Below are 26,555 nucleotides of genomic sequence, written 5' to 3' on the forward strand. Positions count from 1 at the left end.
TAAAAAGCACTGTCTGTGATCTTTTCCAATATCATTAACTATATTGAGAAAAGCCCATTAGCATTTCAAAAATTATATTATCTTCAGCATTAAATACTTCTGTAGGCATTTGGTCAGGCCCAACCTTTTCTGATATTATCTTCCTAAAAGTTTTTTTTTCTTACCACTTCATATAGTATATAAGGCACAAAGACAAGACATTGAAATGTGGTGATTGTTAATGTGTATATATAGCTTTAAAAGTGCAAGAAGACGTATCTTTTTAATTTATTTTGTTTTTTTCTCCTTAAGATTTAATGGTATTTAGCTTAGTTTGATCTCATACCAATTTTTTGCTGACTGGGTTCCTCTTCAACTTCTCCCTGTTTTATTTGCCAGACTCTCTGTAGCGATTTACAAATGATATTGCCCTTGACTGCTTTATTTGCTGACTAAAGGAGAGCACCCAGACACTTTGTGCTCTCTAGTTGTGGCAACTCGGTTTTTTGGGTGGATGAACTAACATATGCAGGAATGGTGAGTCATTATCTTTGCTTCTTCATGTTTTAGCGTGGACAATTTATTAAAATAGGTTAGAATGAAGTCTGCAAGTTTATCTTTTTTCATTTTTGGTATTTACTTTCATCTTTACCCTTACCTGATAATAATCTGAATGCACTCAGATAATTTAATGTTTCTGGAAGGTGCATATGATCTTTAACACTTTTAGAATCTTTTCTGTGAGTACCAATGTCCCCATTGTTTATCCATATTTTGATAGAAACACCCTTTGGGATGTTCCTCTGCACTATAACTATAGATAAAAAAATTATGGACATGCAAATAGCACTCTCAGTTTTGCAAAACACTTTGCATATGTCTTTAGCACCGGTAACTCATAACATGTCTGTAGGCACTATTTTTCCTGTGTTAGAGGTGAGGAAAAGGAGGCTTGACACATTGGATGACTTGCCCAAGTCAATTTACTTACACAGCTAGTTTTAGAAGTGGAATTTGAGCTTAAGTCTTCCTGGGTCCATTTCCAGTACTCTCCCTTCTATTCAAAATTTTAAAATGTCTGTGATTTAAGTGGTGTGAGGTTCGTACTCTTACTTCTGTGTACTGTGATCAGTTTGGTAGATGGCCTTCATGAGTAACTGTGGCAAAAAAAAATTAATCATTTGACAGTCAAACCTTCTGGTAATGAGATGAAAGACATAACATTTTATAAAAATAGAAAATACATCCAGAAAAATTATTGAATTCTAAATATGCTTTAATGCTACTCAGCTCCTCAAGTTATTGAGAAATTGATGACACAGCATTCTGCAAAAGTCATTATTTTCAAAGTTGTCAAATGTACACACATATACATATACACATGTACATACATACATATGTATGTATGCATGTATGTATGTATGCATGCATTTTTACTTATCTGCTTTCCCCAAATATTCTTGAAGATGCCACAGGGGATCTGGAAACCAAAGATTTTCCTCTGGTATAATCTAGCCAAGGAGGCTGTAAGTAATAATGCAAAATGTCAGAAAATGGTTTAAATGTAGAAAGCAGCAGTGACTGTGATCTTGTTTCCACTCATAGGAAGACATATAACCAAATGTATCATCTTTTCCTCCCAAGCTAGTTTTGCCTCGTGCCTTCCCTATTCCTGCTATTGGCACCATCACTTTCCTAATCATCTATATGTATAACTGTGACATTACATTTGAAATGTACTGTAGTATATAATTGAAAGGGCACCAACCTGGGGGTCAGGAGATCTGAGTTCTAGTTCTAGCTTTGCCAATACTCATTTGTTGTGTAACCTTAGGCAGTCATTTAAATTCTCTTGGCCTCCATTTCATCATTAGAGTGAAAGGATTTTATTATGGTTGATAAAGTCCTATCCAGCTTTGAAATTCTATGACCCTATATTCTTTGACTTCCCACGTGCACTATTCTGACATTGACTGCAACAAAGTGTGAATGCTTCTTTCCTTCCTCTCTCCCTCCCTTCCTCCCTTTATACCACCCTTTATTCCACTCTCCCTCCCTCTCTTCTTCCTTTTCTTCTTCCCTCTGTTCTATTGTCCTTCCTTCCTTCCTTCCTTCCCTCCTTCCTTCCTTCCTTCCTTCCTTCCTTCCTTCCTTCCTTCCTTCCTTCCTTCCTTCCTTCCTTCCTTCTTTCCTTTCTACCTTCCTTCCTTTCAACAAAATATTCCAGGCATATTGGATTATTTTTTTACTTTAAACATTTCTTATGCTTCTTGTTCCCAAATCTTTCTTTGTACATTGCCTTCTCCCTCATTTCTGCCAAAACTTTTCAGTTTTTCAAGTCTAGCTCACATTCTTCCCTTCTCTATTAAGTCTTCTGTCCCTGAATTCCTTTTCTAGTGTTGTTTCTACCTTCTTAACATTTCTCACATCCACCCCCTTCTCTCCTCTTACAGGACCACTAGCCTAAATTAGACCCTCATCAGCTTTGCCCTGAACTACTATAGTAGCTTTCTAGTTGTTCTTACTGTCAGGTGTCTTCTCTCTAAGCCTTCCTCCATAGAGTTGACCAAGTAATTTTCCTAAAACATGTTGTCTAACTATGCCATTCCCTTGATTATTAGAATTAATATAAATATCTGTTTGGTACTTCCTACCCTGACTCCAACTTAACCTTTCCAGGAATATAAGTTACTTATCTTAGACCAAGTCCCTAATGTCCTCAGATCACTCTGTCTCCGTCTGCTGACCTGGGATGGAAAACATTATCATTGTCATATTTTCTTGTACTTTCTCATCAAGATTCAGGCAAGTATATTTTCCAGATGTGTTTGGAGGAGGTTTTTTGGTGGGGAAAGTCCATTATGCTTCTTCCTACTACTCTGCCATCTTGGCTTCTGACATATTACGTGACTTTCAGTGTTGTCCTGCTTATATGTGATTCTTTCATTACTTCTTTCTGCTCCTTGCATTTTAGACTTTTTTTTTGGTTTCTATATCACTTTGATTTCCTCTAAATCACTTTGATTTCCTCCTCTCCCTTATGACAAAGAATCTTTAGAAAAGAGAGGGGGAAAAATCACAAAACCCAATGAACATACGAAAGAAAATCTGATATTCTATTCATATTCTATGGATATTCCATATTCATGTACCCAAATTTCTGCAAAGGATCAAGAGGACATGTTTTCTCTTGCTCCTTTGGAGCTCAGCCTGCTTTTTATAATTTTACAACATTCAATTTTGTTCATTTTGTGATGGTTGTTCTTTTCATTTTACTTTGTTATAGTCATTGTGTATATTGCTTCCCTGGTTCTGTTTCACTTTGCCTCAATTCACAAAAGTCTGTTCATGTTTCTCTGTCTTAATAATATTTGCTGCTTCTTGATGTATAGCAATTTTCCAAATATCATTTGTTTAAGCATTCCCAATGGATAGGTATCTACTTTGTTTCCAGTTATTTGCTGTACTTTAAATATCTTGGTGTATATGGAGCTTCGCTTTTTGTTATTGATATTCTTAGGATAGTGGAATCTCTGCCTCAAATGTTTTAACCACTTTATTTTTATAATTCTAAATTGCTTTCCAAAATGGTAGTACTAAGTTACATCAATAATAATGCATTGGCATACTTAGGAGACAGTTAGGTGGCTAAGTGTATAGAATGTTGGGCTTTGAGTCAGAAAAGCCTTAGTTCAAATCTGATCTCAGATACTTACTAGCTGTGTGACTCTGGGCAAGTCACTTGAACTCTGCCTTAATCCTCTTGAGAAGGAAATGACAAACCACTCCAGTACCTTTACCAAGTAAACAATATGGTCCACAGAGTCATGAAGAGTCAGACGTGCCTGAATGACTGAACAACAATAACAACAACATAACTGTCTCCATAATCCCTCCAACATTGACTTTTCTAATCTTTTGTCATTTTGCCACTTTCCTGGGTAGGAAATGAAACTTGTTGGCTATTTTTATTTGCATAGTTTTTATAATTTAATGATTTGGAGTATTTTTTCACATGGTCATTAGCAGTTTATGATTTGTCATTTAAGAGCTGTTCTTTTAAAGAGTGGTCAAATACTTTAACCACTTTAAACTTATGTACATCTTTTAGCTTTAAATCGATCCTTTGTATATTTGATACATTTGCCCCCAGTTGACTATGTTGCTTCTTATCTTAGTTACCTTAATTTTATTGGTTGAAAAACTTTTCATTTTCATATAACCAAAGTTATATATATGATTTTTTGTTATTGACTTCACCTTTTCTTTGGTGACTAATTCAATGGATGGTATGTGATCTGCTTCTCTTATCTTTAAAGGTATAGTCTCTAATATTCAGATCATATATATTCATTTTGGAATTATTATGGAATATGTTGCAATATATTGGGCTTAGTCTGATTTCTTCCAGACTGTTTTCTAATTTGTCCAGCAGCTTTTATCAAATAGGGAATTATTTCTTATGTAATTTGTATTTTTAGTTTTAGTTTGAGCATTACATTATTGGGTTTTATTATTTCTGAGTCTTCCTTAATTTGTTTCATTTTTCTGCTATTATGGTTTTTTAAGCCATTATAAATGGTTTTTGATGATTACTGCTTTATAATATAGTTTGAAATACTTCCCCTGCACTTCTACCTTTTAAAATTATTTACCTTGGTAATTTAGATCTTTTTGTTCCTTTGAATTCAGTTTGGCATTATTTTATGCAGTTCTATAAAGTATCCCTTTCGCACTTTGATTGTCATTTTTATTACATTGGCATGACTCAACTAGGAAGACTGAACATTGCTCTAGCTATTTAGCTTCTCCATTTCTTTAAAGAACACTTTGTAATTGAATCAATACAAGTAGAGAGTGCACTTGGTGTACTTTAGTAGATGGATTCTGAAACATTTTATACATTTTGTAACTATTTTTCATGAGATTTTTCTTCTTATTGCCACCTGGATTTTGTTATTTTATATATAAATGCTGTTGATGCTCTCAGTTTATTTTTTAGCCTGCAACTTTGCTGAAATAATTGTCTCAGATTCTTTGTTGATTCCCTAGGATTTTCTAAATAAACCATCATGTCATCAGTTAGTTTTTCCTTCTTGTTGCCCATCTTTATGCTTTAATTTTATTTTCTTTTTTAGCAATCCTATTCCTAGCCCCCGCCCCCCCCCTTTGACTCCCATATCCATCACCCTGCCATTGGAAAAAAAGAACAACAAAACCCTTATAACAAATATGTTTAGTAAAGCAAAAAACAGGTTTCCACATTGGTTTTATCCAAAAATGTATGTCATACTGTTTCTTGAGTCTATCAGCTCTGTCAGGAAGTGGGTAGCATACTTTATCACAGATTCCCTGAAATGGTTTATTATAGCATTGATCAAATTATTAAATCTTCAAAATTGTTGTCTTTACAATGCTATTATTATTGTATAAATGGTTCTTCTGAAGTCATTTGTTATCATTTAATGAAAGTCTTCACAGGTTTATTTGAATCTGTCCCTTTTAAAATTTCTTATAGTACACTTACTTATTTCCCATTGAATTCATGTATCATAATTTTTCAGCCATTCCTTAATTTGTGGTCAACCAAGTCTAGTTCTTTACCATAACAAAATAGCTGCTACTTTTTTTCTTTTTGTGCATGTGGTATTTATAACTCTTTCTTTGATTTACTTTTTTGAGAGAGACAGGCAATCGTATTATTGGATCAAAAAGTATATACAGTTCAGTGACATTGGGTATAGTGTTAAATTGCTTTCTACAATGATTGGAGGAATTCATGTAGTACATTAGTGTGCCTGTCTTCTTACAGCCCCTCCATCAAGTTTTGTTTTCCCTTTTTTGGGGAGGGGCACATTTATCTATTTAATCAGAATGAGGTAAAACCTTAGAGTTGCTTTGTTTCCTTAATTATTAATGGTTTTTCATGTGTATCAATAGCTTGAATTTCTTCCTTTGGAAATATTTTGCTCATATCTTTTGACCATTTATCTATTGGGAAATGGATCTTGAACTCCTTATATATTGTATATAAGACCTTTATCAGAGAAACTTGATGTAAAGATTTTTCCTAGTTACCTGTATCCCTTTTCATTTTAGTTGAATTAGTTTTTTTCATCCAAAACCTTTATAATTTTATATAATCAAAATTATCCATTTTATTTTCTCTGATCCTCTCTGTCATTTGTTTTGAACTCTTACTCATTCAGAGTTGCAAAAGGCATTTTGTTTCTTGCTCCTTTCATTATTTTAATGGAGTAAACTTTTAAATTTATTTCATGTATACATTTGGAGTCTCCTCCCCTTTTTGTTGCCAGATTGCTTCTCAGTTTCCTCAATAATTTTTGTCAAGTAGTAGTTTATCAACCTTATACTATGTTTATTTGCTTCTGTATGTAGTACTATGTATCTTATTTGTTGCACTGTTTGAGTTCTCTACTTTTTGACCAGTATCAAATAGTTGTGGTGACTACTGCTTTGTAGTATGAAAATCTAAACTGATGAGCCCAATTTCTTCTCACCTTTTTCATTATATTTCTTGGGGTTCTTGACATTTTCTTCATCCAAATGAATTTCACAATTTTTTCTAAGTTCATAAACTAATTATTTGGTACTTTGATGGGTATATCACTGAATAAGTAAACAAATGTTGTCAGTATTATCATTTTAGTTATTTTGGTACAGCCTAATCATGCACAATTAATAATTCTTCATGTTTTAAAAATTTTTCAATGTTTGTGCTATAATTTATATACATGTATATAGATACACACACATATACATATGTATATTCACATGTGAAAAATTTTCCCTCTCATAAAATGTGAGCTCCTCGAGGGCAAAAACCACTTCATATTTGTCTTTATTTCCTTAGTACTTGACTCAATGTCACCAATATAGTAAATGTTAAACAGATGTTGATTTAGCAATTAATTCATTGATAATACTCAGTTTTGAGTTATTGCTCCCTCTTAAATAAATCTTTGTTAATGAAGAACAAGTCTTGTTTTTGTGCCTAACTTCAATGAATATTTAAAAGCATAATAAGCACTTTAATAAGCACACCAAATATTTTGAGTATATTACTGACCTGTATCAGTCTTATTTGCCCCATAGTTGTTTTAATTGTTATGATAATTTCATAGTAATAGGATGACTCTAATCTCTTAAGGCAGCTAGGTGGTACAGTGGATAGCACACTGGACCCAGAGTCAGGAAGATTCATTTTCCTGAGTTGAAATCCAGGCTTAGACACTAGCTGTGTGACCCTGGGCAAGTCACTAAATCCTGTTTACCTCATTTTCCTCATCTGTAAGAGAATGAAATGGCAAATCACTCCAGTATCTTTGTTAAGAAAACCCCAAATGGGGCCATGAAGAGTAGGGAATGACTGAAAATGACTGAATAAACACCTCCTCTGGCCCGAAAAAAAATCTTTGGAGCTTCTAAATCAAGGCAAGTTACTGAACTCCTCTGTGCCCCAGAAAACTCTGGGAGTCCTAAGTCATCAACACTTGAACATTTGTGTGGGGAAAGGAGTTTTCACATCTCACCCTAATGGAACTATAAATCTGGACCAACCAAACTAATCAAACTAATAAACAAAGAAAAGTCTTGACTATAGGGAACTTCAAGATAAGAAAATCCCTTTCCTCAGCAGATCTGCAACAATTCTTCTGAGAGCTGCCTGAGATCTCAGATGACTTGCCAGTATATGTCAGTGGCAGAACTTGAATCTGTATATCTTGACTCTAAGGCCCAGACCTCTATGCAGTACTGACATACTGTTTCTGAAGCCCAAAGTATATAAAGACAAAAACAAAACAAAAAAAACCTCAAGCTTTCCTAACTCTTATGCTATCTATCCAGTAACTATTCTACTTCTCAAATAATTGTTTGATAAATATTTCAAGTACTGTATGACATGGTCTTATCTTATCTTTCTTTGATTGTAGAATTCTGGAAACCATTGGGAAGTTGTAAATAGGGACAGTGAATACAAATGATATAATCAAGGGGAAAGGCAAATATTCAGAATACAATAGAACAATAACATGATATAGTATAGAAAAAGTCAGAAGGAAGCAGAGATGAGATGGAAATGAGGGAAGCATAGAGGGGAAATTTATGGGAAAAAGGCATTCTGATATGTGCTGATGTCTAAAAGAATAGAGATTGGCTTCCTCAGTTTTATCTGTTCTTCCTATGCTATAATGTCTTGCCTTACAGTAAGAGCTTAGATTCTTGAAGTCCTCCTAGAACAGAAGAGGGAAACTCAGTGGAGGCCTTCAGACTATTTTTTTGTTATGGGCCCTTTTGACAGTCTGCTGAAGCCTATGAATCCCTTCTCAAAAGAATATTTTTAAAAACACAAAACAAAACATAGAATTACAAAGCAAACCAATTCTTTTGAAATATAGTATATAAAAACAAGTTCAAGGACCCCAAGTTAAAAAAGCCTGCTTCTAGGTTTTGACTTTCATGGTCTTTGCCCTTTTGGATAGTGCTAGATTGATAATCTGCTCTCCCAGGCTCTGCTTCTCTTTCTTAGGGCTGGGTTTGGCTAAATTCTCACTTTTGTCCCCTCCCCCCTCCAACAACCTTTGTAGGGAAAGTTATCACCAGGAAGAGAAAAAGGGTTTCACAGAATATGGCTGCACTGTATACATAAGACTAAATAGGCTCAGGAAATTAAACTCCGGTGACATTTGCTACTCTTTACTACTGTAATATAGTGTGCTTTCTCACATTTTGAAGGACACCAGAACAGCAACTAGTGGGACATCATTGTAAAACCATAATTTATGTGTCATAAAATGCTACTCAAAGACAGTAATAGAAACAAGGATTATCATTTGGTCTAAATATGTCAATAAATCTCTATGAGTTAAATGTCACATCTATTAGCAAAAGAAGAAAAAAAGGTATTAATATTGCTTTCGCTCAGCAACAAAAGTTCATGAGTGAGGGGAGGGGAGGTAAGTGATTTGCATAGTGCCTTACACATAGTAGGTGCTTAAAAAGTATTTGTTAACTCACTGATAGGGAAAAAGTGGGAGTAATAACATAAGGTTCTTTTCTTTATTTGATATTATTTCATAAAATGAAATGATTTTAAATATTGAGAAATGATCACATATCTTAAAAATATCACTAAGGGTGGCAGCATGTTATAGTGGATAGTGAACTGGTCAAGGAGTAAGACAAGGAGAGCTGGGTTCAATTCCCTCCTCTGACACATACTGTCTGTGTGACTCTGGACAAGTCATTTAATCATTCAGTGCTCTAGGTAGCTCTTTGAAATTATTAAATTGAAAAAAAGATGCAGACTTGCCCTGGTAGGAGTTGTTTCTTCATCCATATTTTCCTTTATCAATGAAATCATAGGTTTAGTCCCTCTCCACTGAGTAATTAAGTACCCTGAAGAGTTAGCTTGCTTAACCTTCTTATGGTTCTTAAGACCATCAATTTAAAGCTGATTTGTGCAACACTTATCAATAGATACTAACATTTTAGAAATAACATTTCTGACATGTACTCTAGCTCAAGAGTTGACTTTGGACCAATCATTTCTTGCTCTTTGTAATTTTGTAGTTAATAGCTGGAGTTTTACAAGGTAATTACTTCCCTCTGTTTTCTGCTATTGGGATGATCCCACCCATCACCCTCAGATCCATCTTGCTGAAAGGTACAAGAAATTTGCTTTTATTATTACTTGCTGCCATGTTGTACAGTCTGATTTTTTTTTTCCAAAGAAGAAGGAAAATGTATTGAGTATGCAATGGAAGAGAGCATTTTTCCAGTTCAATAGCTCCTGCTGAATTGTAAACAATCAGGTTTCTTCAAAAGGAGGGTAGCATGGCCCATAACTACTAAGATAGCTAGTAGCAGCCTAGTTTACTGCTTCTGCCACCTGCCTTCCGGCTTAATGTTGGAAGCAAGAAGCATGCAATTAAGTATAAGGAAATGAAAATAAATGACACTGTTCATTGCACATTACAAAGTGCCTGGCAGAAAGAATGCTGTCTGCAAAGACCCGATGACCCTAAAGGAAAATGTGCCTCTGCCTGGGAAAATGCTGGTGAATGAGACACTGACCCTGGTTTTATCTGTCATCAAATGTACCCATTGTTTTCTTAACACCTCTCAACTTTCTTCCTGGTTAAAAAAAATGGGAGATGATGTTAAAAAAAAACAAATAAACTGACTTGTAGATTTGAGCTCCAGAAATTCTCAGACTATCACTCTTTAGGGATTTGAACGAAAAATCCAACAACTTTGAGCTACACAAAATATAATATTGGGGACAATAGGATCAGCTGATTGAAATTTAACATCTATTAAAATACCTTAAACCAAAAAAAATTATCCACTTAAAATTACCAAGTCATAACAAGTTAAAAATGCCTTGAGTTTAATTTATTTAAAAATTTCTTTCTTTAAAAAGTACATCATCTCCTTGTTGCATCCAGTTCACCAGGTAGTAAGAAATGGATGCTTTAGTAATCAATTTGTAGTTTAAAATAAAGTAGAATACTCACTTCCAAATTGGTATGTCATTGAATAGCCTAATTGAATCTATAATGCTTTTAGTAAGTGAGTGTTTAGTAAAACACATGTAAACAATAATAATTATATTTCATTTGAGGACTGTGGAAGTGTGCATTTCTTCATTCCCTCTCTACCAGCTCCCCTTAGAATCTGAGAAAATAAGCACTGGCAGGGTAGATGGCCCTGATGTATTTTTGATAGCACCTCTTCTTTCTGAATTTAGAGATGAAAGCTGGGAAAGGAGTTGTGTTTGGTCACAAAGCTCAAGGGAAAGGGAATTAACTAGGCATGGAAAGAACTCTGGTATACTCAGTCTTAGGGTTTCAGGCTGATTTAGATACAGATATAATTTCAAGAAGTACATTGCAAATCATGATACCATATAGATTTAATAACTGGTGGGAAGAAACTATTGCCTAAGTTTACTTAAAACATGTTCTGTTCCATTTCCTGTATCTAAAATGCCCAGGAGAAAAAGAATCTGGTCCCTTTAAGAAATAGGACAGGTTCCCAAATGGAGATGCAAAAGGAGCCTATGCTGCTGAAGCAGAGACCATAGAGTCCCTTCATTCTTTTGAAAGGCAGATGGTCGCCAGGAGGCAAACAGGAGGAGGAATGTAGAGTTTTAACTTAATTCAGATCCTTGCACATAGTAGGCACTCCATAAATATTTGTTGAATTGTATTGAATAGCAGGCAAAGGGTGGCCTAGACTGAGAGAAAAGAATAGTCTATAACAGGAAATGAAGATTGGCAGAGTTGTGAAGTGATCTAAGAATAATAAGGAAATAAGAGTTTGTTAATTATCCCCTTGTCCAGAGAACCATTGAAAATAGTCAGGGACTGCCAAGTCCAGGGGCTCTGAAGGGACCTTGGGGGCAGTCAATGGGTTAGAGAAATAGAATGGGGCTACAGAAAACCAGTTGAGAGAAGTACAGCTTTTAATAGTTAAGCTGTGAGAATAATGCTCAACTTGAAGAAGTTTGTTGTGATTTTGATTCTTGTTCATTAGGCAGAAAGTAGAAAATTAGAATATATGTGTTAAAAGTTAATTAAAAATTATATTTTTTGCATATTAAGTCCTCTTGTGTACCTTTTCAACTTGGCACTCACAGGTTTGCAGGTTTGGTCCCTAGGGGCATGACTACCAAAATTCTTAGGTACTCTTTGTATCTTCACTAATAAAAAATATTGTTCATAAGATTTCTTAATAGAAAGGCATTTAATAAGATGGGATAATTACTAAATGGTTAAAAACATCTCTGTACTTAAATCTGGTGTGCATCCTTTACAAATACACTAGGATCTTTGGAAAGATTAGGAGAAAATATTCCTTTGTAAATAAAAATAAAAACATACACACACACATACACACACATACTCACATGTGATGAGGGCAACTCATATCTCTGGTACATCAAAGCTTCTGAGTCCTTATTCTCTTCTTAAGATGTTCTTATGTGGCTGTGTTTTGAGTGTACCATCTCTGTTGCTCAGGTTGCTAAGCTTGGGCTCCCTATATCAGTTCCGTTCTGCAGCTAACTCTTGATATGTAGGCCTAGTTTATTCCTATTTTAAAACACATCTGCAAATGACTTAAGAATCTGGACAAAAGGAAACACATGAGTACTGTGGTTATTCTTTGTGAATGGAAAAAGGGAGCTCTCTTGGAAGATGGGTGTCTTTAGCAATCTTGTACTTACTTGCTTCAACAATCTATCAATAATTAACAAGTATTTATTGGAAACTTACTGGGTGGCCATGTCACCCCCTACCCATGTTTGAGAGTTCCAGATCTCCATGTACCTAAGGGCAACCCCTGGTTGAGTTTTCAATATCTCAATTTCAACATCTGGTAAACAGAACTCATTATCTTTCCCCTGAACCTTAATTTTCTTTGCTACTTCTCCATTTTTGTAAGAGATACCACTACTCACCCAATCTTCTGTGTTTTCATATTCAATCAAATTAGCAAAAATGTATAGCTAGAAAGGATCCTAGAGGTCATGTAGCCTACCCAGTATCTGGAAAGGAATTCCATCTAGAGTATTACTAGAGTGGTCATTCAGCTCTCAGTTGATGACCTACAGTGTTGGGAACCCATTATCTGTCCTGGAATCAAGTTTTACTTTTAGATAACTACACATTTTTCTTTAAATGGATCCAACACCTGCCTGGCACATAATAAATAATAAATGGTTTTTCATTTCATTTGATTTCCTGAAACTTTCTTCCAGTACTCCTGGTTCTGCACTTTGGCTCCTAGCAGAACAAGTCTAATCCTTCTTTCCCACAGCTTTAAACACCAAGTCCTATCAGTGTTATCCTCTGTAATATCTCTCACAGGACTAGTTTGTATTTTCCTTTGTTTTATGGGTTGCCATGGAGAGGGGCATGATGGGTGTAAGCAGGCTGCAATACATTACAAAGAAGAATCTCAAAGGAGAAGCAGCAAAAAGGCTTTCATCAGAGAGATGTATGACTGGAACAAAAGATGGTCCAAGGAGAAGAGCAGGATGAAGGATATTTTATGGTGGACAGTTCCGTGTACCATTCTCTTCCTTCCTGTGCTCCTGACTTTCCAGAAATTAACTTAATGGCTCAGTGGCAGTTTAACCCTGGAACCCTTCAACCTCCTCACCTAGGAACATCCTTTTTCTCTACTGTGCTAACTCACTTCCCCAGGCGATGAGTTCCTTCTGGTGTCTTCATTTTGGGGAGGGTCCTAGACCTACCAACCGTCATTCCTCTCCTGGTACACTTCTGACTTTTTGGATTTCAATACCATAGTGTCCACATAGGTACTTTTATTTTCTCTACTCTCTTCCTTTTTGGGTCCCTTTTGTGTGTCTTTTTGTTTGTATTTGTATCCTCAGTGTTTAACATAATATTTGGCTCATAGTAAACACTTGATAAACTCTTCTTATCCTGTTGCCCTTAAACCTAAATGTCAAGAGAACTAGAAAGACCCCAACATGACGGGTGAATTTCCTGTGGGAGATATAAAAAAAAATCAGCAAATCAAGCCAATAAACATTTCTTAAGCATTTATGATGTGCCAGCAACTGTTTTAAGTGCTGAGTATACAAAAAAAGGCAAAAATATATAGTTCCTGTACTTAAGAAGCTCACGTTCTAATTGAGGAGGCAACATACAAATAACTATGTACAGATAGGATATGGATAGAGTAGGTGGAAGGCAATTTTACAGAGGAAGATGCTAACACTATATGGCTAGGGGAAGGTCTCTTCTAGAAGGTGGGATTTCTGCTGAGTTTTGAAAGAAAACAAGGAAACCTAAGAGCCAGAGGCAAGGAGGGAGAGCATTTCAGGCTTAGGAAGATCCAGTGTAAATACAGAGAGACTAGAGGTTGTGTGCCATATTGGAAGAACAGCAAGTAGGTCAATGGAGCAGGAACACAGAGTTCATGGAGGGAAATAAGATGTAAGGAGATTGGAATGGAAGAGACCATGTTATGAAGAGTTTTAAATGCCATACAGAGGACTTTGTAAATGGACAGGATGGGCAAGTATGGATGAGTTGTATTTTGTATTGCTGGGGTGAGCGACCACATTGACAAGATCACAGATTCATTTAAGCAATTAAGCAATATCTCTCAGACCAGACTTTTCTATGTCATTGCCTTCATTGTCACCCATATGAATTAATATAAACGTTCCTAACAGGTCTTTCCCTCCCTCCTTTCTCTCTTTTCCTCCTTATCTATAGATCTGAACATGTCACTCTTTTGCTCAAAATTCTTTGGTGGCTCCCTATCCCCCCTGGAGTAACCTTTGTCTAGCTTCCTTACCCTGAATATATGTATCATACAAGTAGTTCATATAATGCATATCTTGTATCTCACTAACAGTTTCACAATAAGTACAATTCAAAGCCTAGTGCACTGACTGTAACTTTATTCTGTCAAAGGAGAAAATAAACAGGAACAGTATCTTGGTGGGATATTTTTCTTTTTCAGACTAAACTTACCTTTCTTTGAATAGGGAATGAATCCAACAGGCAAAGCCTTTGATGTCCTTCTCATTATGCTCACCAGAGGCAGAATGCTGTCTTGTGGTTCTAGTCACAATATCTAAGTACAAATTTCTCATCGTTTCCTTGTGAGACAATTTAGAGAAGGATGATCTGTCAGAGTATTTATAGAAACCATTAACATGATGAGTGGAGTCTACTGATAACTGATGGCTCTTTAAAAAATATAGCCTTAAGAAGAGAAAAGGGGAACTTGTAGGGTGCCTTTTTCAAATAGCAGATTGCTATATTTGGGTGGTCTAAGGATTAGGACAAATGTCAAGGACTGTGCATCATAGGAAAGCAGCTCATTATAGCTGCTCACACATAATGCAGTATTCAAGGTTGAGTAGCTGATTTTGTTACAAACACTAATTTTTAGATTATGCAATTTAGTATTTTTAATTAGCCAAGACTGCTTCTGGATATAGATTTACTACACCTCTTTACATATGGCTTTCTTTATGTGATAAAAATCTCACTGATTCTATTTTGGTTTCAAAATAGGTCAAAGTAATTGTTTTGGTATGTTTTGCTCTGCCCTCCCCCAAAAAGAAATTAACTCTAAAAATTCATGTTTTGTAGGTGTTTATAATCCGATCCTGCAGTAATCTTAAATATCATTAAAATTAATGAGTTCATATAAAAATGTATACGGATTGTCATTTTAGCCCTTTATGTTGACTAAAATTTCCCTATGCAATTGAAATCTATTTATAAAATGGTAAATCATTTGGTAATTTAAATTTTTAAATGGCTGCTGCATATATCTAGTATTTTTATCCAACATCTTCATTATTGGCAAAATGACGTAGGCAGCATGAGGAAAAGACTCATAATGCTTTCATTTAATTTGCTAAGCCTATTTAGTTTGATTGGACATGTCTCACATTCAGATAATGTGAAAATACAATAAATTGACAAAAACCCAATCCCTGGCAATGAAGACATCCCTCATAGGGCTGAGTTCTTAGACATGATGCCAAAAGAGCTTATGGGTTGCCAAATTTTTTTATAGCCAGTATATTACTAGGGACACACAAAGTATAATTTTGCATAGTAAATGACATGCTAGATTTCTGTGGCCTTTACAAGTAGTTTCAGGTAGATTACTAATATACTTCCTTTTCTTTTAACTTTTTTTTCCATTTGAAATTACTTTCCTCAATCAAATAGATTTAGCATTGTAATTTTCCTCCATTGTTTTTTCTTTTAAAAATGTAATTTAAAAATAAACAAATATTCATTTTCTCTCCTTCCCTCCTCATTGCTGACTCCAGTTGAATAAAAACATGCACAAAACAAGAAAAAAACAACAAATATGCAACATAAAGGAAAGCAAGCATTGACTATTTCTAAAAATATTGTCTCATCCCCCATCTTGATGCCATTGTAGCTGTGACAGAATGTGGGTGATACGTTCTACCTTCAGTCTTCTGAAATTATGATTTGTCACTACATTGATCAATGTTCTCAAATATTTCAATGTTGTTTTCCTATGTAATTTTGTTATTATATTTTTTCTGTTCCTGCTCACTTCATTTTTCATTAGTTCATATGAATCTTCCCAGTATTTTTGAAACCATTCATTTCTTATGGAGTAATAATACTACATAGCATTAATTTAACATTTTTTGGTCATTCTCCAACTTGTTTTTCAGTTGTTGATTTTTTACTATGAAAAATTAATTACCTATAATTTTTTTTACATCTATATCTTTTTGCCCTTTCTCGTATCTCTTTGGGGGTAAAGACCTAATAGTAATTTTGTTGGGTTAAGAGACATGATAGGTTTATTGACTTTTGGGACATAGCTCCAAACTGGTTTTCAGAATAGTTAGACCAATTCATTATATCTGTATCAACAAGGTATTAGAGTCCTTGTTTTCCAATAGTCCCTCTAATGATTTTCATTTTCATTTTTTGATCATCTTTGCCAATCTGGCAAATGGAAAAAAAAACTTAAGAATTGCTTTTACTTTCATTTCTCTAATTTTTAATGAGTTGCAATTTTTTAAAAAGTAGCTATTAATAACTTCAATTTCTTCACTTGAAAACTACCTGTCAATATCCTTTGATCATTTGTCTATTGAAAATTGGTTCCTGTCAGTATAAATTTGAATCAGTTGCCTATGTGTCTTGTATATAAGATCTCTACCAGAGGAACTTGCTGTTAAGATTTTTTTCAAAGTTACCGGTTTCTCCTCTAATTATAACAACATTAATTTTGTTTGTGAAATAAAAAACAAAAACAAAATTCATCCATTTTATCTTTTATGATCCTTCCTATCCATTGTTTAGTCATGAATTCCTTACTTATCCATAATTGCAGAAGATAATTTTTCCCTTGGTCCTCTAATTCATTTGTGATATGACCTTTCTAAGTCATGTATCTATTTGGAGCTTATCTTGGTATTTTCTGTGTGAGATATTTGTCTATATCTAATTTCTGGCATATTGCTTTCTAGTTTCAAAGAGTGAGACTTTATTCCAGGAGCTGGCATATTTATTTATTTTTTTTAACACTAAGCTCCTACTTACAATACTTCTGAATACTGTGTATCTCATCTATTATACTGACACATCTTTCTGCTTTTTAACCACTTCCAAGCTTTTTTTTTTTTTAATGACCACTGCCTGTAATGTAGTTTAAGATTTGGTACTGTTTGGCTCCTTTTTGGACACTTTTTTTTGGCTTTTTGTCCCTGAAATTCTTGACATTTGTTCATCTAGTTAATTTTGCACTTTTTTTCTTGCTCTATAAAATAATAATTTCATAGTTTGATTTGTACAGCATTGAATAAGCAACTTAATTTAGGTGGTATTGTCATTTCTGTTACATTGTGATGTTGTCTTAGTAAATAATGAATGTTTCTCCAAGTATTTATATCTGTTTATTTTTCTCAAGTGTTTTACAATTGTATTGTTATAGTTCTAAAGTTTGTCTTTGTAGAAAGACTCAAATATTTTGTACATTCTGTATTTATTTTGAGTGGGGTTTCTCTTTCTTTGTCTTCCAAGTAGGTTTTGTTAATAATACATAGGAATACTGATGATTTATTTTATATCCTGCAAATTTTTTGAAGTTAGGTCTATTTAATTTTTAGTTGGCTATCTAGGGTTTTCTAAGTAAGTCATCAAACCATCTATAAAAAGGAGTATTTTTTTTTCTACTTTGGGTAGTCTTATTCCTTTGATTTCTTTTTTTTTATCATTGCTACAATAAACATTTCTTATATTACATTAAATAGTAATGGTGATCACTTATTTCTAATTCCCATTCTACAAGAGAATATAATTTGGTCTCTTGGGGAAACTTATAAATCATCTTTATAGGATTGTAAATTTGAAATTGAAAGGAACCTTAGAAATTAGTTATTCTAGTTATCTTTCAGAGGAGGAAATTGAGGCCAAGAGTAAGGAACAGGTCATAAAACTAGTAGAGATAGTCACTTGCCAAAATAGCTTCTTGACAGGGAGTCAGACTGCCCAACTTCCATATACTTTCCAGGAAAAAAAATCACACACACACATACACACACACACACACACACACACACAAAACACATAGGAGTTTGCATGAGAAGAATGATGATCAAGAAATCTAGCAAAAAATGAAAGTAAATGATCTCTTCCCCCATTAGAATCACACAAATTTCAGAAGCCAGTGGAAATAATAAAGATAGCAAAAAAAAAAATACTGCAAGCAATATTTAATTCTGCAAACACAAGTAAAGTTCTAATGCACTGCAGTCAAAATCACATAGCTACTACTAAAAATATCACAAGAGATGTTAGAATACAATAACCCAAAAGAAAAAAGCTACAGGCTTATAATTATCAATAACTTTCTATACAATGCTGAATTTAACCCTATAGCACAGTTTTTTGTTTTTTGCTTTTTAAGAAAAATGTTCTATAGACCCCTTTGGCAGTCTGGGTAAGCCAATAATTTTTTTTCAAATAATGGTTTTGTATTTATGAAATAAAATAACATAATAAAGAAAATTAGTTATATTTAAATATACTTATCCATATGTTTAAAAAGTTTTTATATCTCAGCTTAAGAACTTTTTCAATCTGGGAGAAAAATGGACCTTTGATGAAACAGAGGGCAGCTAGATGGAGTAGTGGATAGAATGCCAGGCCTGAGTTTAAATTTGACCTCAAACACTATGTGTAAATATTGTTGTAGTCCTGTTAAGCTTTGTCTTCCTAGAAACAGAAGTTGCAGGCAGGAGCCCCTGGAGCCTGTTGTCAATTTGGGACAAGAAGAGCTTGGAGTGGAACATCCCCTTTGAGCTTAGACAAAGAACAGGAAGTAGATAGCTGCCTATGTGTGAATCCAGGAGAGAGTTGGAAGCAGTCAGCCCACAGAGGAACAGACATAGGACTTGGAAGTCAACCATGAGTCAAGATGAAAGAGGACTTTATTTGGACACTCTGTATTGACTGAGGAGATTGTAACTTACTGTGACCTAAAGGTAGATAGTTTTTACATTTTCTACTACCCCTTAAGCATATGTTATGCTAGGAAAACCCTAGCATGGGAACCCTGACTTTGGGGAGGCTGTGTAGGGATTCTGAGGAATGTTATAAGATATACTTAATGATATGTTTTGTTTAAGATTATGTGACCACTTTAATAATAGGTTATGATGTTATGTTGCTGGGAATGTTATGTTTTACTTTAGTGAACAATGTTTAGTTCTGAATAGAGAGTTCATTATACTATACAATTAGACCCTTAAAATTTTTCACAGCAGCAGTCCTCAGAAGAGCTGCCATGACTGGGGCTAAAGACACTTATTGCATGACCCTGGGCAAGTCACTTTATCCTATTTGCCTCAGGTCTTCATCTGTAAAATGACTTGGGGAAGGAAATGGCAAAACGTTGAAGTATCTTTGTCAAGAAAACCCCAAATGGGGTCACAAAGAATCAGGTACAACTGACACAGCAGAACAGTGGGATAGAGGACTTTTCAAATATTTCTGATGAACTCACAAGAAAAACCAATTACAGATGCAAGTATCCAGAAAAATCTAGTGAATTTATTTTAGCCATTGGAAGAAATATGATGATTCTGTATTTATATTCTAACAGAGGAAGAAGAAACAGATTCTTCAGAACATTAATGTCACCAAAGGGTACTTCAAGAGTTACATAAGAAAAATAGAGGTCCTGGTGGGAGGAGTAGTTTTTTTTTCTTTTTTTTCTTCTGAATACTTGAAAGAGAAGGGAGTGAAATTCTCTACTTGCTATAATTTGGGCATGTGAGAAGTATACACAAATACAGAATAATGGTTGAGAAAAGTGGGCATCAGATGAACTTCACTCATCTAGCATGGACAAAGGAGGGTTGAATACATACACCAGAAGAAACTCTTTGGTGTAGAAATATACCAAACTTTGGTGTGGCTAGGCGGCACAGTGAATAGAGCACTGGCCCTGGAGTCAGGTGGGTTCAAAGCCAACCTCAGACACTTAACACACAAAAAAAATATCCATATGATGTTGAGCAAGTCACTTAACCCCAACTGCCCTACTTTCCCTGATCCAAAAAGCAAATATATATATATATATATATATATATATATATATATATATATATATATGTAATCATGCACAATATTTTCTGATAATTTAATTTATTTGCTCTTCAATTGTTATAAGTTCTTTTTCATTTTTGGTAGAAATGATTTTGTTTTCTTCTCTCTTTTTAAAAATCAAATTATCTGACTGTCACACATTTTATTAGCTATAGAAAGCACATCCTTGTTTTATTTGTCAATTCAGTGGTATTTTTTATTTAATTTTATTAGTCATTAATTTTCAGTATTTCTACTTTGATTTTTAGCTTAGAATTTTCAATATCAAGCTCAAATTTTCAAGTTCAAGCATTTTAAACTACATGTTTGAGTCATTGATTTGCTTTTTTCTCTTTTGCTGACAAAAGCATATATAAATATAAATTTTGACCTTAGGACTACTTTGATATTTTGTCACACTATTATGAGAAGCATTCTTTGATGAAATTTTCTATTTTTTCATAACTTCTTCTTTGATGCACAGCCTCTTTAGACTTATGCTATTTAGTCTCCAATTACTTTTTAATTCTTTATTTAAAAGCCTTTTATGTAATAGAATTTTTATTATTGCATAATTAGTTGATAATGTATTTAGCATTTTTTCTTTTCTATATATTAATGATACATCATTATAATCCAGTTAAACAGTCCATTTTTGGGGTAAAAATGCTTTCTATAAAGTACTTTATATACTTTCTAATATTTACTATATTTACTTCCTTTTTATAATTTCTATTTCCATTCAGTAATTGTTGGAGATTTATCATTTCTAATTTTTCTGAAATTATATTGAGGCATTTTATTTCTTATTTATCTTTTGGTTGGAATTGACCATATCTGAAAATGGTACATTAAGATTCCTCAGTATTATCCATTTACTATATCCCCCCCTCCACCAATTTGAGTAACTTTTCTTTTAGGCATTTAGAAATTATGTTAAAAGGTATGTGTATATATATATATATATACATATATATATATATTAAATAAATACTGATAGTGATTCATCATCTATAATGTCTTTAAGCATAACATTATTTCCCCAATAGTTTGCATATATTTATTTACTTTAGTCTTATCTGGAAATACATAAAACTCTTTTTTTTTACTTTTTTTACCTTTTTATTTATTTTTACATACATACATATACACACATATTTGCATATACAAAAACTTTAGCCTTATATGGAGTTACATAAAACTCAACAGGCTAACAAGATACTATAAGGAATGAAGTAAAGAGAGAAGATAATAGCAGGGAGGGATTAGGTCAAGGTAAACAAACTTATTAGTCTTGAATTTGGAATAAAAAAAGAAAAGAATATAACTAGAATAAAAGCAGTTTCCTTAGATTGCCTCTTAGACATTTGAACAAACTGAAGTATGTGAATGTAATGGAATGTTATTGTGCCATAAGAAATGATAAAAGAGATAATTTCAGAGAATTCTGGGAATCATGAAGTGACTCAAATTGAAGTGAAAAAAGAAAAGCTCAGGAGAACAATTTATACAAGGACAATAAAACGGCAAACTTTGAAAGATTTAAGAACTCTAATAAATGCAATGACCATGTCTTCAGGGGAATTATGATAAAAGATGTTACCTACATCCTGACAGCTTATGGACATTGAGATGCAGAAAGAGTTATATATTTTTAGACATGGTCATTGTGTGAATTTTGTTTATTTGTTATGATTATCAAAAAATCCTCTTTTCACATTCCCTTTTAATTGTGGAGAGGTATGTGAAGATGTAGAGAGGGGTTGGCCATTTGGATGGCATCCCCCAAAAGCCATCGTAACATTTAAAGAAAAGTTAGAAGAGAATAGAACATTCCGAAGGAAGCACAGACGAGCGTGAGAGATTTGAAAGCCATGTGCTTGGCATGTTTCTGTTCTCAAGAATTAATATTGCTTAATGAAGCGATATCTGCCTATCTCAAAAATATCCTGGTTCTTCCACTCACTACCTTTGTAACTATCAGTAAATCTTGCTTCTTGTTTAATATTGGGTTGAATCACTTAAATTGTTCTATTACTTCTACCCATCACTTTTTATGCCTGTAAAATAAAGAGTTCTTTTAGATTATTTCAAAGTTTCCTTCTCCATATGTCACAGTTCTAAATCTATTGCTCTACTCAGGGTTTTTTAAAGTTATTTGTCATGTACTCAGAGAATGTTTACCAATCTTCTTGCTTTTTGATGAGGAAGTGTTAATTTTTCTTTGGCTGCCTTAGGGTTATTAACCCTATGTTTTGGTTATATCATGTGATATTTTTGTTAGGATATTTTCCAGATCCTTTATGGTTCATTTTCTTATTCTGTATTGCATAAGTCCTAATTGCTTTAAATGTGTTCTTCTGATCAAACTTTGATTTCAGTGTGTCAATAAATCTCTTGACATACCTATCCACAGCTTTCTCCTTCATAGCTTTATGCTTGATAAGTTCAAGTTGGAGGAGAGCAAGATATTTGTAAGTATTACCTTCATCTATTGGCTCAATTTGTTCTACAGATGCAAACTCAAAGCATCTAGTCTTTGTCTTTCTTTTGCATACATTAAAAATTTGACACATCATGTCCAAATGATAATTTAATATAATTGAAGAAAACTTCTGTAAGGTAGAGAAGCTGTTAAATGTGCTTTTTGGTGTAACTATGTAACTGAATAGTATCTATTTAAAACTTGCACCCAGAAGTCCTCTTCATTTCACTAATTTTGCCATTATTTTTCTCCATAGGGAAAAAAAAACTAGATTAATAAGATGAAAATCCTGACATGCAAAGGATGTTATATAGCAAGACCCCCTAATATCAATATGTTATACAAAATGTAGAACAGAAACTTTGTACTTTTCAGAATAGGGAGTCTTTTCTATGATGTAGACCTTACATCATAGCAAGACATGGAGAAGGGTAGAGAATCTCAGGTTGTGATATTTGATTTGTTTTAAAAATACTCCTGATGAGAAATTTGTACACAATTACAGACACAACGTATGTGTGATGACCAACTTTGATAGACTGGACTCTTCTCAGCAATGCAGTGATATGAGTCAATCCTAAGAGAGTCATGATGGAGAGAAATATGTGTATCCAGAGAAAGAACTAGAAAGAACGGAGTTTATATCCAGGTGGAAGCAAAATACCTGATCTTTTTCCTTTTCTTATTTGGTTTTATGTCCTCTTTACCATTTTTAATTCCAGCTGATACACTCCATCTTTATAACCTGACTAATGTATAATATGAAAGTATTTACAGATCCTATACTTGACTGTATGCTTCCATGGTGGGGAGGGGAAGGAGGGGGACAAAATGTGAAACTCAAGGAATTGTGGAATTGGATCCTGTAAACTAAAAGGAAACGAACAAATTAATTAAAAAATTAAAAAAAATAAAAATACTCCTGATGATACCCATTCCTGGTAATGATTTTGAGGGAAACACATCTGCTACATTTTTTTTTATGATTAGTATTACAAAGACATAAAGGTTTTGCAAGGTACTTTTCAAAATAGGAATGTTAACAATTCCACAATAAATTGGCTACCACATATTATAAAATAATTTGCTATTAAACTTTGTTGCATTGATATAATGTAATGGAAAAAGAAAAGGATTCTTGAACTGAGATATGTTACTGTGTTTATAGTAGAATGTTCCCTGGACTAGAAGACAAAAAACTTGAGCTCTAGTTTTAGTGCTGGCACTAATTAGCTATGTGACATCGCTTAAGGAATGCCACCTCTCTGAGCCTCAGTTTCCTCATCTTTGAAAATGAAGAAGCTGCTCTAAATAATATTTAAGGTCTTTTTAGTATCAAAGTACTATGGAAATGAGGACACTTGGATTTGAGTCCAAGGTCCACTCATTTATTTGCTACATGATCTTGGATGAATCATTTAGTACATAAACATTTATTAAGTTGTACTGTGCATCAGACACTGCGCTTAGTACTGGAGATACAAAGAAATACAAAAGATAGTCTTTGTTCTGAAGGAGCTCACAGTGTAATGGGTGAAATTACATGTAAATAACTATGTGCAAACAAGATATATGCAGGATAAATTAGAAATAATCAACACATCAAAGGCACTAGCATTAAGTAGGATCAGGAAAAGATTCCTGTAGAAGGTGTAATTTTAACTGGGACTTAAAGGAAGCCAGGAGGTGAAGATGAAGAAGAAAAGAATTCTAGACATGGAATTCAAGGAGGATGGTGAGTGAAAATGTGTGGAGTGTCTAGCTCGGGGAATAGCAAGGAAGCAGTGTGACTGGATTACAGAGTACATGGAAGATGATGTAAGATATAAGAAGACTAGAAAGATAGGAAGGATGGGTTATGAAGGGCTTTGAGCACCAGATAAAAGATTTTATATTTTTTCCCTGAGGTAGTAAGTAACTACTGGAGTCTATTGAATAGGAGGGTAACATCATCAGACTTTAATTTTAAGATCAATTTGAAGAATGTGGTGTAATGAGGAGAGAGGATACAGGGATACAGAGCAATAGTCTAGGCATGAGGTAATGAGCACCTGCAACAGAGTAGTGGAATTATCAGAGGAGAAAAGGAGGCATTACCGAGATTTCAATAAGATAAAATAGACAATTCTGACTGGATCTGGGGTTGAAGAGGGAGAGGTGAAGAGTTAAAGATGACGCCTAGATTGGGAGGCTGGGAAGATAGTGGTGCCCTTCACAGAAATAGGGAAATTCAGAAGAGGGGAGGTTTTGTGGGGAAAGACAATGGGTTTGGTTTTGTACACAATGAACTTAAGATGTCTATGGAATATCCAATTTGAGATGTCCAATCAACAATTAGAGAAGAAAGATAGGAAGTCAGCAAAGAAGTTAGGGATAAATAAGTGGATTTAGGAAGCATCAGCACAGAGGTAATGATGAATCCATGTGAGTAGATGAAATTATAACAAGAAATATTATAGAAAGAGAATCTTTAGTGGGAATGATGCAGATGAAGTTTCAGCAAAAGAGACTGAGAAGGAGTTACCAGACAGGCAAGAGAAGGGTTGAATAGTGTCACAGAAAACTAGAGAGAAGAGAGAATTAAGGAATAAAGGCTGATTCACAATGTCAATGGTTGCAGAGAGATCAAGAAGGATGAGGATTAAGAAAAGGCCATTAGATTTAATAATGATAACTAATAGCTAACATTTATATAATGTTTACTATGTGCCAGCCACTATGCTAAGTACTTTACAATTATTTGGCAATTAAAAAATCATTAGTAACTTGGGTAAAGCAGTTTTGGTTGAATGATGAGGTCAGAAGCCAGACTTTTCTCAAAAAGAGAATGAGAGGAAAGGAAGTGGATACACCCATTAGCTGCTAGCTAGGTGTTGTAGTGTTCACAGTGCTGAGTGTGTAGTCAGGAGAACTGGAGTTCACATCTGGCCTCTGACACTTACTAACTGTGATTCTGGCCAAAACACTTAAGTCTCTATGTGCATCAGTTTCCCTAGCTGTAAAATGGGGATGATAATAGTACTTATCTCACAGGGTTGTTTCAAGGAACAAATGAGAGAATATTTGTAAAATGCTTAATTCAGTGCCTGACACATAGTAGGTACTTAATAGATGCTTGTTCCCTCCATCCCTATTGTAGATAGCCTCCTCAAGGAGTTTAGACACAAAAGGAAAAAATGATAAGGGATGGTAGTCAGCAGGAATAGATGGATCAAATGAGAGGTTTTTGATGATGGGAGAGACATGGACATGTTTATTACTAGTAGGGCAATAGTAACCAGGTAGAGAGAGATTGAAGATAAATGAGAGAGTCGAAATTAAAGAGGGAGCAATCTATTGGGAAAACACATTCCTTTTATCATCTAAACTTTCTTATTTCTCTTTATAAGTGTAAGATGTTTAACCTCTCCATACCTCAGTTTCCACATCTATATAATGGGAATAAAAATACTGTGATGAAAAATGATGGCAAAAGATAATGCATAAGCCCTGGACTGTGTGTACATTATTATAGAATTAAATCAGTCATTGTAAAAAACAGCAAATATTAGCTTTATAAGTATTGCTGAAATGAAACAATCTCTCTTTTCTCAAAGGCCCTACTGTACAACATCTCATAAAACAGAAACTTGCAGTTGTCATTGAAGAATTCCTGTCAATGACCTCTGAAAAATTCTGCATAGCCAGGAAAGTACTACAAAATCAAAGATGGATAAACATTGCCCCAGTTGTTGAAAGGGAGAACAAGAAGGTTTCTCAACTCTGGGCTGGTAAGTCAATACCTTGAAATTATTTCCTGGTAATATTCAAAAGCTGTCATAAATAAATTAATTTTTTTTTTGCACAAACAAAACCAATGCCAATGCAACCAAGATTAGAAGGAAGGCAGAAAGATGAGAAACAATTTTGATAGCAAGTGC

This window comes from Petaurus breviceps, unplaced genomic scaffold, assembly GCF_028583685.1.
Source record: "Petaurus breviceps papuanus isolate PSGF00001 unplaced genomic scaffold, PetGlider_PUasm1.0 38, whole genome shotgun sequence".
Classification (NCBI taxonomy): domain Eukaryota; kingdom Metazoa; phylum Chordata; class Mammalia; order Diprotodontia; family Petauridae; genus Petaurus; species Petaurus breviceps.